Genomic DNA, 12,232 nt, shown 5'->3' with positions numbered 1-12,232 from the left:
ATTAGTTTGAATATGTTCATCCAGATTTTCTATAAAGAATATATATAATTTAACATTAAAGCAATATTTCATCAAGACCAAGTTATTCTATGAATCAAATATGGGTCAATTAAGAGAATACATTAATATATGACACATTCATGAATAGGTAAGTAGGGAAATTTAATGGTCATCTAAATAAAAATAAAGGAACTTATGATCAAATATGAAAACTATCAATAATTTGCCTGAGTAGTGTGTGTTATTTGCTATTTATTTTATAGGATAATTTTGAAAATTACATAATTAAATATAGAATTTCATATGCATGGCAAATTGGTTCACATTAACAATCTATAATTACATGGAATACACCTACATTCAATTAGACTTTAAAAAAAGTAGGCTCTTGGTCATAATGCAATTATTAAATTAATTGAGAATAAGCTCTTACATAATCCATTTATTGAAATTTCAAAGTTTAACAAATTAACTAATCTTTTTATACTTAATTGAATTGAAATAATTAGTCAACATTGATACAAAGAACATAGGCTTCTTTGGTTCATTTGGATACAAAATAGCCAATCCTGTATAGCAGCTAACTTCAGAGGAATATTAGAAGTAAGACAAAGAAATGAAGGGATATTAATCATTTTAAGAAAATGACCAAAAGTACTATGATTCTATTATAGAATTCTGTACAAGACAATGGGTAATTATCTCTGTCCAACACAAAAGATTAACATCTTTCAAGAGATCTTCATGATTTTTTACTGTAGTTATTTTTAATATTATCAAATAATGGGAATTAATCATGCTTTTTCCTTGTCAACTGCTGAAGATGAAACAGATTTTATGCTCCCCAAGTTGCCATCAGTTGTTGCTATTCCATCCTTCTTTATGTGGTGATAGTCTTTGTAGAACAACAAGAAACTGGAAATCTCCATTCCTCTAAACTTATCACTGCACCATGGTTTTTCATGCTTTTAAAACTGATATTACCTTTTCTAGTTATAGACTAACATTTGTAGTAATTCCATATTTATTGAGACTCATTCTCAAAACAGATGGTTTCTACTAAATTCAGATTGAAAATAGTAATCAGTTATCAAAATTTATTTTTCACACAAAATCATGATGGAAAATTATAAATAATAGTAAAAAATTTCCTTGTAAAGTACTACACACCAAAATAGAAGAAAAATCGAGTACAAAAATTTCTTCTTTAAAAGGCCACAGGCATAACTGAGAACACAAGAAATTTCTTAAAATTGTATTATGTCACTGTCTCAAAGAACTCTAAAATAAGAATCTCTCCCCATCACCATAATATATACTCTTATTTTATATACAATACATATTTATATATTTTATATGATATATATATATATATATATATACACACACACACACACACACACATATATTTACCTTCAGAATACTCTTCCAGAAAATAGTAGTAATTGTAGCTATAACCAAAATCAAAATTCTCTTTTTGAATAAAAGATACAATTTATCTTAAACAAACATTTAAAGTGTATTTATATCATATACCCTATTCTTAACCCTGAACCACCTATCCCTTTTTCTCTATCAATTTTTACATTGGTTTTTATATACTCTATTACTGGAAATTTAAACTCTGTATTCCTTCTAAGTATACTTCTATAGAGCTTAGATGTGAGAATATCCTAAAATAACTTATTCAATGTTCATATGGAATATATGCGAAGGCTCGCAAGGTTCCCATGAAGAAACTTGAACAGGACTTTGGTGCCACGGCACCAGAGGAGCACAGCCTGGTCTCCCCAAGCCAATGTGATGACTTCCAAGGAAAAGTGGGTAGAGAAGGGAGCCGGCTTCCTGCAGGAGTGATTCAAGGATTCAGATTTCGCTAGCATCGAGAAACCTTCAGGAGGGGGTTGCTTTCCTGTTGCATCTTTGATATCGTTTCCTAGACTCTGCTCCATAATTTAACTTGAAATTCTGAAATGAAGATGGAAGAGGCAGTGGGAAAAGTTGAAGAACTCATTGAGTCTGAAGTCCCACCGAAAACATCTGAACAAGAGACAACCAAGGAGGAAGATGGATCTGTAGAACTAGAATCTCAAGTTCAGAAAGATGGTGTAGCAGATTCTGCAGTTCTTTCTTCAATGCCTTGCTTGTTGATGGCACTGAGAAGAGACTCTTCTGAGTCTCAATTAGCATCCACAGAGAGTGACAAGCCGACAACTGGTCGAGTTTATGAGAGTGACTCCTCTAATCATTGCATGCTTTCCCCTTCCTCTAGTGGTCACCTGGCTGATTCAGATACATTGTCTTCTGCAGAAGAAAATGAACCCTCCCAGGCAGAAACAGCAGTGGAAGGAGACCCTTCTGGAGTGTCTGGTGCCACAGTTGGGCGTAAGTCTAGGCGATCCCGTTCTGAAAGTGAAACATCTACTATGGCTGCCAAGAAAAACCGGCAATCCAGTGATAAACAGAGTGGCGGAGTTGCCAAGGTTAAAGGTCATTGGAGCCAAAAGCATAAGGAGCGGATCAGACTACTGAGGCAGAAACGGGAGGCTGCTGCGAGAAAGAAGTAAAACTTGCTGCAGGACAGTAGTACCAGTGACAGTGACCTGACTTGTGACTCAAGTACAAGATGATGATGAAGAGGCTTCAGGGAGCAGCAAGACAATCACTGCAGAGATACCAGGTCACTTGGATCCAGGATTCCTAGCAAGTGACAAAACATCTGCTGGCAATGCACCACTTAATGAAGAAATTAATATTGCCTCTTCAGATAGTGAAGTAGAGATTGTGGGTGTTCAGGAACATGCGAGGTGTGTTCATCCTAGAGGGGGTGTGATTCAGAGTGTTTCTTCATGGAAACATGGCTCTGGCACACAGTATGTTAGCACCCTGCAAAAACAGTCATGGACTACTGTGACCCCCCAGCAGACTTGGGCCTCACCAGCAGAAGTTGTTGATCTTACCTTGGATGAGGATAGCAGGCATAAATACCTACTGTAATACAATGTCACTGTGTTTCCTCTGCACTGTTTCCTTCTACTTTCCACTTCCTCTTCTTCTTTGTGACACAGAAGTTCATTGTCATAGCTTCAGCTTCAGAAGCTGTTTGTGACATTTGTAGAATTGAAACTCATGGAAACCTCTCCACACCTTTTTTTTTTTAATCAAAAGAAGTCACTTAGGAAAATAACTAATCACAGAGAAAATAATTTCTTCTTTCCCTCAGTAGGAATATGAAAATGATGAATTTCATTAGATAACTTCATTTTACTTGGTGACTTTTAATCTTAGGAAAGTTGCTTTCCTTTTAGAATAATAGTTTAATTGCCAAGTAAAGTGTTTCATTTTCTGAATCTTGTGTTTATTTTTCTGTATAATGAAATTAATATCTAGACTTGACCACTATCTGCCCACTTCATTGTCACTCCCACGTTAGGGCATTCGCACACGTATCACTCAGGTCCTTATTGGCACCTGATAGGGCATGTGTATTTTAAAATCTGCCCTTAAAAATAGAAGACAGAAGTATTACAAGTGTTTTGTTCTTTCAGCTTAAGTCTTCTGCCTTCTTTCCTGACTTTACTCCTGGTTGACTTCCTCACAATACAAATAATTGACATGCCCCTTTGTATTTCTAAATACTGTTAAGGTGACTTATTTAGTCTCCTTGCTGCAATAATTCATAATGTTCTAAAGAATGTCTCCTTTGGAGCAGAGGCATTGTGGATTGGTAGCCATCAAGAGGTTTTCTGGGCATGTTGAGAGAGTATTGAGAGATCAGTGGGAAAGTCTTTTTTCTTTAACTTTTTCCCCTGATTTATTAAAATAATGGGAGAACTTAGAAAACTATTACCTAGAAAGTCTATGAAAAACTGTGTGGCTTCTGAGTCTTCAGGCGCTTGCAAGTCTTGAGAGAAAAGTACCTTCTTTCAAAGTTGATCTCTCCATAAGGCATGTATGACAACTGTTTCAGTACCTACGCTGAACTGGACCTGATATCATATTTGGGTTTTTTTTTTTCTCTACCTTCTAATACATATATATATATATATATATATATATATATACATATATATATATATATATATATATATATATATATATATCATAAGAAAAAACAAGACATAAGAAGTCAGTGCAAACCATATTAATGGCACTGTAAGTCTCACAGTATCAAAAAGTAATAATAGCAAAGGGTAGTTGAAACTTCAGGGAATTCAGGAAATGCCAGCATTGGAGTTTTGTGGCATTAGTTACTACCTTTTTTCCTATAACGTAGATACTAGTGAATTATTTTAAAAGCAATACCTAGAGTTAGAACACTATGTATTGTGCACAGGGAGGTGTGAAGTAATATTGGCTCAGAAGACTTCACCTTTTGTTTTTCAGTGTTTTTGTTTGCTTCTTAAATTGTTTTTGTTTCCATTGTTATGATATGAAGTTCCTATGCCATTTGCTTTTTTCCCCAAATACCTTGGTAGCTCTTACTGATCATAAGACCATGAGATCTGCCGTTTTCAGTTTCCATTCAGTGAACACACATTTACCAAGTGCCTGCTCTGCACCAAGCACTGTGCAGGGTGGGTGCATGGAAGCCCTGAGATGAATGAAGGCACGGCTTACATGTGCATGCATCATAGTCTGCCTGGCTCTACCTGCCTGGCCTTTTCTTCCTTTTTTAAAATATAAAGACAACTTTATTCCTTTACGCTACTTCCTATTACTTGAGTTCTTCTGTATGCCCCTTTTTCTACAGAAATGTACTTCAGCATGTGTTCTTTGATTTTTCTATTAGCCTCTCATTTGATCTGGCCTCTGTTCTTCTCCAACTTTTGATTTTTTTCCAACCTACTTTTAATTGGTCAGGCCTTTAAGATCACGAACCTCCAATTCTAGCACCTCATGTATCATTCTTTCACATGGCTGTAATCCTAGACAAAAATGAAAGACCCAGAGGCCAGAGCAAAACAGGACCTTCTGAAGATTTACTACTGGTGTATCCTTGGACCTTCACATCTTACTTTAGGATTAATTTATTGAATTTTACTGTTACACATTTTTTTTTACTTGAATTAAAATACTAGACAAAGCAGAAATGTACAATTTCTGGTCTGTGTTTTCCAGGAAAATCATTGGGAAAACAGTAGAGTGGAGTATATAACTTGAAGTTCTTGCAGCTTATTTCCCCCCCCCCCCAGTATCAGGTCACAGCCCCATTTTAAAGAATGTTTCTCGTATTATCTATTTTAATGTTAATAGTATGTTTTGTCTAGTTATTTCCCATGACACATTTTCTTTAGCCCCTAATAGTCATCCTCTAAGAAGAATACTTTCTGGTGTGCTTTGTGCACTGTGGATTGGGGAAGAAGTTGAACTGCAACCAAGCCCTTTTCTGACCTTTTGCTTTTACATTAGGTTGCAGTTTTTTTCTCACTTGTTCTGTTTCCAGCTTCTTCATTACCTCTCCTGATCTACCAGAGCAGAGATTTAAGCATTAAGATGCAAAAAGGGAAAGGGAAGGGATGTTAGAGGCAGTGAGCTTTTCCCCCTACCTATTAGGTTGGGACTTTTCCACCTAACAACTAGAGGATGTTTCAGCTCTTCATTCATTGCTATTTCTAGAAGAGTGGAGATGTGGTTTCAGGCAAGGTATTAGTGATAAAATTCTTTGATACCCAACTCACGTTACATTTGAAATTTCTTTTAAAGGAATCGTTTTCTTAACCAAACTTTTGCATTTGGTAATGTAAGTAGTTCTTTGTTCAAAGTAATATCTCTGTTACAGTCGTACAGCTGGGTCATAGATTGGCTGATCCCACCAACTTGGTTAAATTCTCTGCCCCTCCAATTTGAAACAATAGACCAGCAATCTAGCTATTGCATCATCATGACTGCCCTGTAATTTTAAATTGCTGCTTACCAGTAATTGTCTTTTCATTTTGATGGTGGGGCCAGACTGAGTGGACTTCAGTATTTACAATTGAGCATCCCATAAACTGTTTTTGTTGTTACCAGTTGCGAACACAAACCATATGATTTGATAATTTAGCCATTTGTTCATCTTTACTTTTGCAGATTAACACCATATATAACGTAAAATAATTGTGTTCCCTGCTTTTTTTATACCACGTACAAGGTTTTTGAAAAAGCTTGGGACACAGTTTTGTCTTTTAATCTTTTTGTTTTCATAAAGGCAAAGAACAGAGCCCCTAATCCCTGTTCTCCAGTATGTGTATATATAAAAATGATTGCACCCTAACCAAACTTCCTCATATTGTGCACTGTTTGTTTAAAATAATCACGTATTTTAGTCCAATGCTGTTGTAATTTTTCATTTTATTTAAAACACTACTTCTTATTATTTTAACAAATTTTAAAGGGTAGTGATCTTAAACAAAATCACTGGATAACTAGGAAATATTTTTTTATTGTTTTGTTTTAAAAAGAGTACAAGGTCATCGAACCTTTTACTCCCCTTACAGTGAACTCGAAATGTCAGCCATTGAATGGCTAAGAACCAATGCACTTGGTGATTAACAGATCTGCTGTTGCTGGGGTGTGAGCGTGGACTTGATGCAGTGACGACAAATCATTGTGTAGAAGTAATGTTTTCAAATGTGCAACTCTAGTTTTTAAAATGAAATTTGGTTCGCTACATTCATTATTTAGTTTTTGTTTCCATTTAGTATTTAATGGTCTTTGGAGAAAAAATAATAAAACAGTGTTATATATATATATATATATATATATATATATATATATATATATATATATATATATATATTTTGGTGCAAGAATAGATGCAATCCATCATACCACTGTAGTTTCAATGCTAGCTCTGAATATAGAGAAAAAACATATAACTTCAAATCAGCTCCTATATTTTATAATTATCATATTTTTTTTAGTTATGTATGTGGGATTAGGCCCCAATTTCCTTAATAAGACTTCTTTGGCTCAAAAATTAAAAACAAGAATCAATAAATGGGATGGACTTACGAGAAAAAGTTTCTTCTCAACAACAACAAAAAAAACAATCTGTGGGGTGAATTGAGAACCTACATATTGGGAGCAAATATTTACCCCTCTCACATAAGATAGAGCACTAATCTCTAGGGTATATCAAGAACTCAAAAAACTAATAATAATAATAATAATAATAACTGAATAAATGGGTCAAGGACCTGAACAGACACTTACAAGAAGATGATATACAATCAGTCAACAAATATATGAAAAAAATGTTCATCATCACTAGAGAAATGCAAATCAAATCAAAACCACTCTTAAGATTTCATTTCACTCCAGTCAGAATGGCAGCTATTATGATGACAAACAACAATAAGTGTTGGCGAGAATGTGGGGTGGGGGAAAGGTACACTCATACACTGCAGGTGGGAGCAAATTGGTGCAGTCAACATGGAAAGCAGTATGGAGACTTCTTGGAAAATTGAGAATGGAACTAACATTTGACCGAGCTATCCCTCTCCTTGATCTGTACCCAAAGGACTTAAAAACAGCATACTACAGGGACACAACCACACTAATGTTTATAGCAGCACAATTCACAATAGCTAAACTGTGGAACCAACCTAGATGCCCTTCAGTGGATGAATGGATTAAAAAAAAAGTGGCATATATACACAATGGAATATAACTCAGCAATAAAAGAGAATAAAATTATGGCATTTGCAGGTAAATGGATGGAGTTAGAGAAAATAAATCTAAGTGAATTAGCCAATCCCCCAAAAAACAAATGCTGAATGGTTTCTCTGATAAAAAGAGACTGATTCATAGTGGGGTAGGGAGAGGGAGCATGGGAGGAATAGACAAACTCTAGATAGGGAAGAGGGTGGGAGGGTATGGGAGGAGGTATGGGGTTAGAAATGATGGTGGATGTGATGGACATTATTATCCAAAGTACATGTATGAATACATGAATTGGTGTAAATATACTTTGTTTACAACCAGAGATATGTGTAATAAGAATGGTAATGCATCCCACTGTCATATATAAATAAAAAAATTTAAAAAACTTTTTATATTAAATAAAATATTAAGAGAAAAAAGAACGTATAACTTCAAATCATCCCCTAAGTTTTATAATTATCATAATTTTATTAGTTTTACAGGAATACATTATTAATTTTATTAGTATGATGATTATCATTTACTCTTTAATATGCACATATTTATTAAGTACAATATTTTACAATTATATTATATGGCATTTTTATAAAATTAAGACAGTTTTCTTTGGTAAAGGTTTGACATTAAACCTTCAATGCACAACAAAATATATTAGTGAGCAATTTACTCCAACTGTTCCCTGGTGCTATTTGTGGGTTGTACATGGAAATAATCACACTTTCTTCAAAAGACTTGAATCCTACTTATTGCTATGGAAAAGAGGTTAAATTTATAAAAATGACTTTTAATGTTTAATTAGGAATGTATATTCAATTCAGTTTGTGTTTTCATGGAACATTTATACATGTGTTAACTGCTTGTTGGATGATCAAAAAAGATAATTCTCTATTACCTGCACTGGAAGGAGCTTAATATTGCTACTTGCACTCAGAACCTTTACCTTGTTAATTATATAACTTTTACAAGTGTGCGATCATGACTTTGTCAAGCTTATATAACACATGTATGCCAAGACTTTTAAGAAGAACTATGAGGTTAGTTTTACATTCATTGGAAGGCCATAGATGATAATGGAGATGAAAAATGTATGCTTTGGAAACCAGGCACACCTGCAATTCTTATGTGAATGAAAAACAAACTTCTGTATATTAAGATTCTAGGATTTAGAATTTGATTTTTGTTACCTGAGCTCTTAAGTAGTACCCTAACTCAAGTATTGAAAATACATATGGCTATGACCTTCAACTGACATGTAAAAAAAAACTTGAACTATGACATTAAGCTCAGTAATCAGGGGGCTAGCGATATAATAAACTTAAGAGGAGGCTAAATAAATGCAAACCTCTATTATGTAATAATAATATTTTTGGAAAAATCTTGAGCTGGAAAGCAGGCTAAGAGTATGGGGTGTGTGTGTGTGTGTGTGTGTGTGTGTGTGTGTGTGTTTGTGTGTGTGTGTTTGTGTGTGTGTGTGTTTGTGTGTTTGTGTGTGTGTCTCTGTGTGTGTGTGTGTGTGTGTGTGTAGAATGTTACTTGATATATGTTTAAGAAGATACTTTCAGGAAGAGAGGAGCCCAGGCAATAATTAGCTATGCTGCTAGTGGAAAGAAGAGCAAAAACAAAAACAAAAAAGGAAAACTGGAAAGAATTGAACATGAGTTGATTCAGGATGATAAAGGATGATTTTTTTTCAATATCAAACAGAAAAAGATAAGAAAAATAGTGTTTAAGATGACCCGAACTTAGCTGCATTAAGTTAAAGGAGGAGTTTGAGTAAAGCAGCAAATGGGTAAGTTAATAAATGGAGCACATCTAACAGCTATGGACTTGGTATGTGGATTCTGGCACATAGAATTGACAAATATATCAAAAGGATGCTATGAATTTTAGGAAATCTTACTGCCAACAAATCATGAGTCTAGACTAAAAGAGGCTACAGAGTAAAACAATTCGTGCATTCCAGAAATGGATGAGCATTACGATAAAAGCTGCTCGCCCTTCAATATATCAGAAATGGTTATGATGATTAAAAAAAAAAAAAAGCTCACAAAATGGAGCCAGGAGACACTGAGGACAATGGATAATAGTGTACCACTGAATCAGCATTCAGAACCTCATAGTGCCTGCTCCATAGGGTCCATCATTGCTAAGGTGCAGTCACATCTGTGTGTTCCCCTTTTCCTCATTTGACTTATTTTTAATTCTACACATTTATGAGGTACAGTTTAATAGTTTAATACATGTATATATTATAAAATAATAAAATTAGGAAAATTAATATTTTCATCTCTATTAACATTTTTTAAAAAATTTAACATAATTTGGACATACTTGTGTAGCAAAATGTGATTATTTCAATACATTTAGTATGTACTGATCAAATCAATGTAATCAAGATTTCCATCTCCTTATCATTACTTTGTGTTTGAAGATATTGAGATCCACTCTAGTAGTTACACATAAAATATGTAAGTTTACTATGAATTGCAGACACCCCACTGTGCTGTAGAACATTAGAACTTCTTTCTAATTGTGTTTAGGTGCCTGTTACCAAAGTTTGCTTTATTCTTCTTCCCCTCATTCTTCCCTGCTTCTAGTAATCACTATTATATATTCCAAGTATTTTGTTTTTAAATATCCATATAGGAGAGAGAACATTGTGTGTTTACCTTCCTGTATCTCATTTAGTCACTTAACATAACCTCCAGCATTATTCCCCTTTCTTCCTGGGAATATTCTATTTTTTTTACCCTATCATATATTTTATGTTAGTAATAGATGGCTTGTCATTTATTTGTGCATCCCCAGATGACAAGAAGACATATTTAAACCAGATAGATAAAACACTGCATTATCAGACATATGAAGATGAGTGTGCCCATTTTGTAAGAGAGTAGGCAGACTGTTTCAAAGATGAACAATTTTATAGAAAAATTTAGACTTTCTCATCCATGGTTGAAAACTATTGTTGAAAAGTGATTACTGAGCAGGGACATCATTTAAGAATATCCTACTCCCTATTTACAGCCAGGTTTGGTCATGTATTAATTCTTACTGTTGGTTTGTTATAGAAAGAAATCTGTATCTCTTCAAATACAAATTGATTAAAAGGAACGTGTGCTTCCTACAGTCTCTGAGCTGGACACAGACCACTTCCAAGCTCTCAGGGATAGCTGCTTTAAGAAATGCAAGAAGTCTGGTCCCCAAGTCACTGCATGAAGGGGAACTACCCACCTGTCAACCAGGATACTAATACAAATTCTTTGATAAATTTCTTATGCCTCTTAAGTTTTTTCTGTATTTAAGGACTGGGCTGATGCAACTAATAAATCAACAAAGGAAAAGGAAAAAAAAGTAAAGAAAACAGAATGTGAAATTCCCAGACAAATTAGCCTATGTTAGAAATCCAAAGGACATTATAGACAAAAATGCTTAGAAATATGGTCAATATCCTCAATAAAAATGAGGAGATTAATTTTGACTCAAAATCTATTTCAATATGATTTGAAAATCTATCAGAAATAATATAAATCCATAAAAGAGAGAAAGGAATTACAAAACAGAGTATGCAGAGCAGAAACAATAAGAGAATCAAAAAATTAAAACCAATTAAGGTAAAAATGCCTCAATAGATACAATAAACTCTTATCTAGGTGCTGTCAAAAGTGAAAATTCATGAAAATTGGTACTGGGACTGAAATATTCAAAATAGAATTTCAAAGAGGATAGAGTGAAAGTGTTCAAAAAATCTTAATAAGAATTCTAGAAAAAACAGAAGAAAGCAATACCCCTCACACACACACACACACACACACACACACACATACAAAAAACCCACAATAAGCAGGAGGAAAAGTAAACACACATCTTGATACATCATCCTGAAAATGAAGAACAGCAAATACAGATCCTACAGAAGATCTCAGGAGTAATAACTGTCAGGACAGCAGCACATCATTAAGCAGCACATTGTCATAGAAAAGGAGTACTTTTTTCAGAGTACTCAAGAAAAAACAATTCTAACCTAGTATTCTATGACCAAATAAGCAATCACTGAGCAGGGAAGGAAAACAAAGGGCTTTTTGTGCATGTGTTTTAGGAGGTGCAGATTGGATCCAGGGCCTAACAGGTGCTCCACCTCTGAGCTACACTCACAGCCCTAAAGATATTTTTAGATATCCATTAAAGAGCATATCCACTCATAGAATCCTGCCAAAAGAACTACCAAAGAATATACTTCAGTGAAAAGAAAAGGAGACATTCATAAAGGTGATGAGTTTAAAAAGTGTTAGTATGTCTTTGTGTAACTAAGTATTGACTCCACACAGCTAATAATGTGTGTGTGTGTGTGTGTGTGTGTGTGTGTGTGTGTGTGTGTTTTAAAGATAAAATAAAATTCTAGGCAATATTCACAAGGAAAGTCACAATTCCAGTGTGTTGCAAGGTAGTTCATGCTTGGAAAAAGAACAGATATTAGATCAATTTATCCCTTTCCAGAAATATATGTGCTCAAAATATTTTAAAATTTAAGCATAACCCCTATAAAACATAATTTATAGTTTTCAAGCCAGAAAAACAATATAGG

The 12,232-nt window shown here is 34.3% G+C and overlaps 1 pseudogene; it reads left to right on the top strand.

Annotated features, from left to right (window-relative positions):
* The first annotated feature begins 1,973 nt into the window (after positions 1-1,973).
* On the top strand, positions 1,974-2,997 carry LOC143641102 (protein ARK2N pseudogene; annotated as a pseudogene).
* The last annotated feature ends 9,235 nt before the right edge of the window (positions 2,998-12,232 follow it).

This window comes from Callospermophilus lateralis, unplaced genomic scaffold (assembly GCF_048772815.1).
Source record: "Callospermophilus lateralis isolate mCalLat2 unplaced genomic scaffold, mCalLat2.hap1 Scaffold_84, whole genome shotgun sequence".
NCBI classification, from domain to species: domain Eukaryota; kingdom Metazoa; phylum Chordata; class Mammalia; order Rodentia; family Sciuridae; genus Callospermophilus; species Callospermophilus lateralis.
Note: the sequence above shows the minus strand (reverse complement) of the source record. Positions and strands in the feature narration are given on the sequence as shown.